Source organism: Halichoeres trimaculatus, unplaced genomic scaffold, assembly GCF_033239565.1.
Source record: "Halichoeres trimaculatus isolate MK-OKI-2021-1 unplaced genomic scaffold, fHalTri1.1 fHalTri1_scaffold_8, whole genome shotgun sequence".
Lineage (NCBI taxonomy): Eukaryota > Metazoa > Chordata > Actinopteri > Labriformes > Labridae > Halichoeres > Halichoeres trimaculatus.
This window is the reverse complement of record NW_027437186.1, coordinates 30017981-30024472: the sequence shown is the minus strand read 5'-3', so window position 1 is coordinate 30024472 and position 6492 is coordinate 30017981.

The window sequence follows — 6492 nt, the reverse complement described above, 5'->3', positions numbered from 1 at the left end:
GTTTTCCTTCCTCCCTGTGTCGCTTTTCAGGCGTCTCTTGCAAGTTTGTTTGACAACAATGACCACGTTTTAATGAATAAATGATCACATTACTTCAGGAGAATTAAGATAATTTTGGAGATAAGTGCCTGAGGGACATGGTACAAAACATGAATTTGATTTAACACAGTTTATACATAAATTTGATGCTTTTTATTTCCTCATTCAACTCTAGAGATGTTTTTCTGCTCTGGATCTGAGTTTCCTGATCATGTGGTCACATGACCCCCAGCTTTTAACTTACAATGTATTAATGATGGCAGTGTATGTAGAATATTTGGTAACGCCTGTCACTTAGACATAAGACATGATTAAAGCTATGAAATGGAGAAGGTTGAAATAGTCTGAATACAACCTGTTATTGGCTGTGTGTATAATTTATTTAATTTAATTCAATTTTTTCCCTATTATTTCTTCATTCTGTTTTTCTTTTAATTGTTTTTTTTTTTTTTTTTTTTTTTACTTATAACATATATCATGTTTCCTATGTGGAAATTCACAAGCACAATTAGTTATTATTGTGCATCTTGAAAATCTCAATTAAAAAATAAATAATATAAGATAATAAAATAAAGTCCATTTTAACCCAGAATTCTAGTTGTGACAGGGATTTTAAATAAAACATGGTCAAAACTTCAATTCCAACAAAAGAAGAAAAAAAAGAGAAGAAATAGAAAAAGAAGAGAAAAAAAAGTCTGATTATCCTGATTCCGTCATAAAAACCTCCTGACATATTTTTCCCATATCGCCCCCTAATGGAGAACACTTTCCTTGGTCAGAAACAGAGTTTACTGATGTTTACACGGCACGTAACACTGCTGAAAACTGACCACTTATCTGTTTCTGTTCACTCTGTTTCTGAAGGTCTTAGTCTGCCCTCTCTGTCCTCTGTGACATTTTCTGGCAGCAGGTCAGAGATTGCTCACTTCCAGTCTTGAGTTGTATTCTTCTACCTTTAACTCTGACCTGCCTGTCTGCAGACAGCATGATTTCTGGTGGCAAGCTGCCCCTGTCTGTCCGTCTGTCCGTCTGTCTTTGAAGTTTATGACTACTCTGCGTGACAGCCAGGCCCCAGAGCTGCAAGACAGCTATCCCCATCTGACCTCATGAGAAAAGTTTTGTGCTAGCTGCCATGAGGCTTTGGCTAAAACGAGTTAAAACCAGGCTCACATCAAAGCTATTACCTTAAGTTCTAATAAATGATTGTAAAATGAATCTCCACTTTTGGACTTTGAATACAAAACATCTGTCTGACTGCTCTGGGACAGGAGCTTTCAGATCCTCTAAATACCATGAAAATGAGCAACCAAACCTTAAAGTCCTGGAGAAAACACTGGAGGTTCAGTCACACAATAATTTTGAGACTTTAAAAAAGGACGTCTCATTACATCCCAGCTTTTACTGAGTCTAAACATCATTCTTATCATTCACAAAAAAAACATTTCTTCCCCTTAATTTGTAAATCCCTTTCATCACAGCAGGGGAAGTTAATAAAACACTCAAGTTGGATATCAGTTTTTCAGAGTTTGTTTGTCATAAACATATTTATTTTCCAGGAGTAGCCCCTGTTTCAGAATAAGTCTGGATGATTGTGTGGAGTGGTGTAGATACCAGGAGGATTTACTGAACAGTGCAGCCTCTGCCAGGGGCCTCTGTACCCGTCATCTATCTTCCTGCTCCACGGGATGAAAGACCATAATGCATTATACAGAGCATGGTAAGTACCTACTGTGGAGTCTTCCCTGGTTTCTTTTTTGTTCAGGATCTCAGAAAGTTTTCCACGCCTCCAATGAAACTCTGACTGAAAGTACAGCTGAAGTTTCAGGCTTGATTTTTATTCCTATTTTTCAGACACTGACAAGTGAACTAGCTATAGTCTGAATCCAGCTTGGCATTCACTTCTAAAATCATGAAATTTAATTGCAAACATTTCTTACAACTTGAGCTACAATCCATCTGATTATCATTTTAATCACTGTAAATTGTGAATGTTGCGTTGGCAGTAAAGCTCGAATTAGCTGCAGATGTGAAAACTAGCCTAGCTCTCCTGTAGAAATCCTTTTTAACATTATAATTTAATTTTCATGTTGTTTAAAGCTTCTATGCTCCAAATACCTGGAACAAACTGCCAGCAAATACCAGGTTGAAGACTTTTCTTGAAAAATAAATAAATAAATAAATAAATAAATAAATAAATAGATAAATAAATAAATAAATTATACAATTTTGCAACTCTGCATTGCAGCTCATATCTTAAAATCTGTTTTAAAATCTGTTTTAACTTTTTTAAATTACATTTTGTTTTATTTTATCTTATTGATTTTAATCTGCTTTTAATTGATTTTTTTTTTTTTTGGTTCTGTCTGTAAAGCACTTTGAATTGCCTTGCTGAAATGTGCTATATAAATAAACTTGTCTTGCCTTGCCTTACTGTTTTCAGGCTGTTTTTACATGTTCTTAAAATTTGCAGTTCTTAATATGACCAGCAGGGGGAGGCTTTACTGGTTTGGTAAGAACATTTAATGCTATAAAAGCGTCATGCTTTGCGTTTTTGTTCTATTTTTCGTTGTGTAGTAATCTGTCTCTATTTTCTTCTGGTTTCTCTTATTAGATTTACCTTATCTTCCTTTCTACGTGTGTAGCTTCCTGTGCTTGTGTTTCCCTCCTGTCCGACTATACTCATAGACAAACAGACTGCTGTGTTTTGTGTAATGACAATAAAGGATGTCTTAGTCTTAAGGTTTCACCTGTCTTGTCTCATACCTGTGGTCAATAATCTGTCTGTGCTTCCTTCCTTCTTTTATTCACCTCATGCCATCATTTCTCTTCATTCCTGTGATTATTCTCTTTGTGACTCTGTTTGAGGCGAGTATTTTGTTTTACAAATTTTGTCTATTATTTGTACTTGGGTGTTCAACTCAATGCCCTCCTATTTGAGATTTTGTTTTTGATAAAACATAATTTGGATCCCACTTTGGGGTTCAATCCACAACAAGGAAAGTTTTATTAGGGCTGCCTATGATTTGTCTTTCTGATTGATCTTTCAACAAGAACAAAAACAGTTTTAATATCCACTTTTATAGTCCTAATCTGGACTTTAAAAATATATATTTTTAAATGGCTTCTAAAATTGCAATCAAACCCTGGGCTCTTATGGTGGCCTTCTAAATTTATTTTAAAGGTCCCGTGGGGACTTTCTAAGTGATCTTGAAAGGTCTCACTTTTGTTTACTTGCCTGTTCATAATCCACATTTTAAAACCAGATTATCAGCACTGAAATTGATTATTTCTTAAAGCTATTCCTGAGAATCCGTGGTCAGATTCTCCCATGGGGACATGAATTCATTTCCAGCAGTTAGAACAATGGTCCCTTTAACCCGTAGCAGCCCTCCAGCGAATAGACAGAGCCTTAAAGATTCCTGAGGTGTTTGAAATCTCAATATTACAGTGTCAACTTGGCAGTCCTTTTGATTGACACCTCATGTGACCAATAGAGTGGTCCCATGATCTTTCTAGAGCCAATAATACCCCACAGGGTGACATGGTGTAAACAGACGCCCATGTATTCCCATTTAAGTTTCGATTTCATTTCTTCCATGTGCGCTACATAAAAATAAATAAGTAAAATCTAAGAGAGGACTAAATGTTCAATTTCTTTGTGTTCTTACTTTAATAACTATACATTGATTACAGCTACAATAAGTTTGACTGCTGGGGTTACTTTTACAGAGGGACCAAGCTTTTGTTTGTGCACCAGAGGGTTTAAGAACAGTATCAACTTTAATTAGGGTATGCCTTTTACAGATGTTTTTGGCATTTTGGGGTTGTGGGTTAAGGGGTTAATGACGTTACGTAACTACAAACAAGTACATTACCTCATTGCTTTGCATCCTGGAAAAGTTGTCTTGGACAAAGAAAAGTAGAGTTAAAATGAAGATCTGCTTTCCGAAACAAATGCATGTCTTAGCATGAGACAGTGGGTAATGGTGCTCATGGGAAATGGAGTCTTCATCCTGGAAAAACACTACTGATTTCAGCCACAGGTGTCTCTGCAGTCAACACCAAACATTCCTCACAGAGACTTAAAGTGTCTGTATTGTGACACAAAGTCAAGGGAGCAGAGCAGAGCCTTGAATGCATTCATATTTCAGAGCCTTTGTCTCGAGATTGAGGTTAATATTTTTTTTATCTTGACATGAAAAGACTTCTCAGATATTAAACCACTGTCACAGGGAAATAAGAGGCTGTTTGCTTTTTCATTTATCAGTAATCAGAAGAGCTCTGACAGTCGAATAGACAAGATCTGGATTAAACCAGTAATTATAACTTAAAGTGTCAGATTTGCTCACAGCCTCTGCCAAAAGCTTTTTTTCATAGCATGACAACTGGCTTAAGGACAGATGGTTTTCTTTATGAAAAGCTCCAGCAAACAAAATGAAGAGGTTTTCTTTCTTTAAGTGAAAAGAAAATTAATCACATTCCTGGATAAATAAACCCTCTTACAGGAAAAAAACATATGCAGATAACCCTTATATAATTTACTCGTCATCTTGAGATAACATAATTAAAAACCTCCAAGCATAGCTTGTGTGCACATTAGAAAACTGGACCTGATCATGATAAAGAGAAAAATCTGTAAGAAAATGTTTCTACATTTGCAGACTGACAGGCAACTTCCTGCTTTTCTAAACCTCACATCACTCTTTCTCTCCCGTTTTGTCCTCTAAAATGTTCTCGGGAATGTTTTCTGTGATTTTTAGGCGCCCTCAAGCCTTTCCTCTGGGCTTTAACTCTTGTGACAGGCCCTTAAAAGACGAACAGTGTGCCTTACCCGTCAGTCATATCTCCAGGGAGGAGAGTGACTCAGGATCAATGTGATTATGTTGATTCACAGTTTGCAGGCCCTAAGCAGGTTAACCCCTCTGCTCTGAAGGGCCTGGGGGACTTGCCACTCAATCCCAAATGAAGACTTGACCTGCAGGCTTGTCACTATGTCTCTGCTCAATTTAGGAGCAACCAAACAAAACCAGGTTACTTTTTCAGACAGGGCAGGTTTTAGCAGCCACATCTCCAGTTGGAAAAATTCAATAAATGACATTTCAGTTTGTAAAATGTGGTCACGTTATCATCTGTAGGTCCTGCAGGAATCATTAAATGATGATCTAATGATGATCCAAATAAAGCAGTAATTTTTCTTCTATTTTTACACCCTGACTAAGCATTTGCATGAAGCACAATGTGACAGAACTTATTTGCATGCAGTAAAAATACACTTTGCTGTATTGTCAGAAATCTACCACAGCTGTGTCACATGTACTCCCAGTCTTTACTCTAGATATAAAACAAGAGAAGGAGCAGATAAAATAGTGCCGTAGCCTGGCAGCATCCTTAAATATGCCCTGTGAGAAAGCGTATTTGCATGGCAGAGTTTGCATGCTCGGTTAGTGAGTCACCACATGCATGGTGCACTCATCTGACCGTGACGTGATTCAGCCAGCAGAGCTGATGAAGGGTCTGGATATCATACACATTTAGATCTCCATATCCGACCAGCATTAGATAACATAAATGATCCCTGCAGACTCCAAACATTGTCGCTTTGAATCTGTCCTCAGACGGTTTTCAATGGGGGGGGGGGGGGGGGTCTGTCATGCATGCAATTCACCGCACAGAGGACGGCGTTTGTGAGAAGAAAATTGGCTTTAAAAGAAGCGTGACTTTATTTTAATTAATTCAACTTTTATGGCTCACGTAGGGTTTTTATGTCTGGAAAAAAGAAGTAAAACTTCAACTTCAAACAGAAACAGCAACGTCAAATCTGCAGATTTTACTCATTTCTATTCACAGTATCACAATATTCATTCTCTGTTTGCACTTTAACAATAATACCAAAAGTTTCCTCCGTGTACAGCATTATGTTCATGTCACTTATTTATTTTTTTCAGCCGATAGCTGCTATTTTCTTGTAGCACACATTCTATTCTCATTGTATTTTAACCTTTATCCTCTTACCATCAGTCATTTTTCATCTTAATTTCCCTTTCAACTTTCACGCTATCCATTTCTTTCCTGTTTCCAAACAAAAAAACAAACAAAAAAATGTGTTGAGCTGCATTATGTAAATTAAAAATTCTGTACTTCTTTAACCCTTTAATTTTTTTAATTCAAGTGATATGAAGATTGTCATTATTTTTTTTTAATTTAAATCTAAGACATAAAAATTATTATTATTATTATTATTATTATTATTATTATTATTATTATCATTATTATTATTATTATTATTATTATTATTATTATTATTATCATTACTATTGTTATTATTATTATTATAAAATTAGTGTTATTATTATTATTATTATTGTTGTTGTTGTTGTTGTTGTTCTAATAAGCAGAGTGGAGGTGTACATTAGTCTGCTTGTATTTTTATTGAGTAGTTGATTTTTGTGAAGG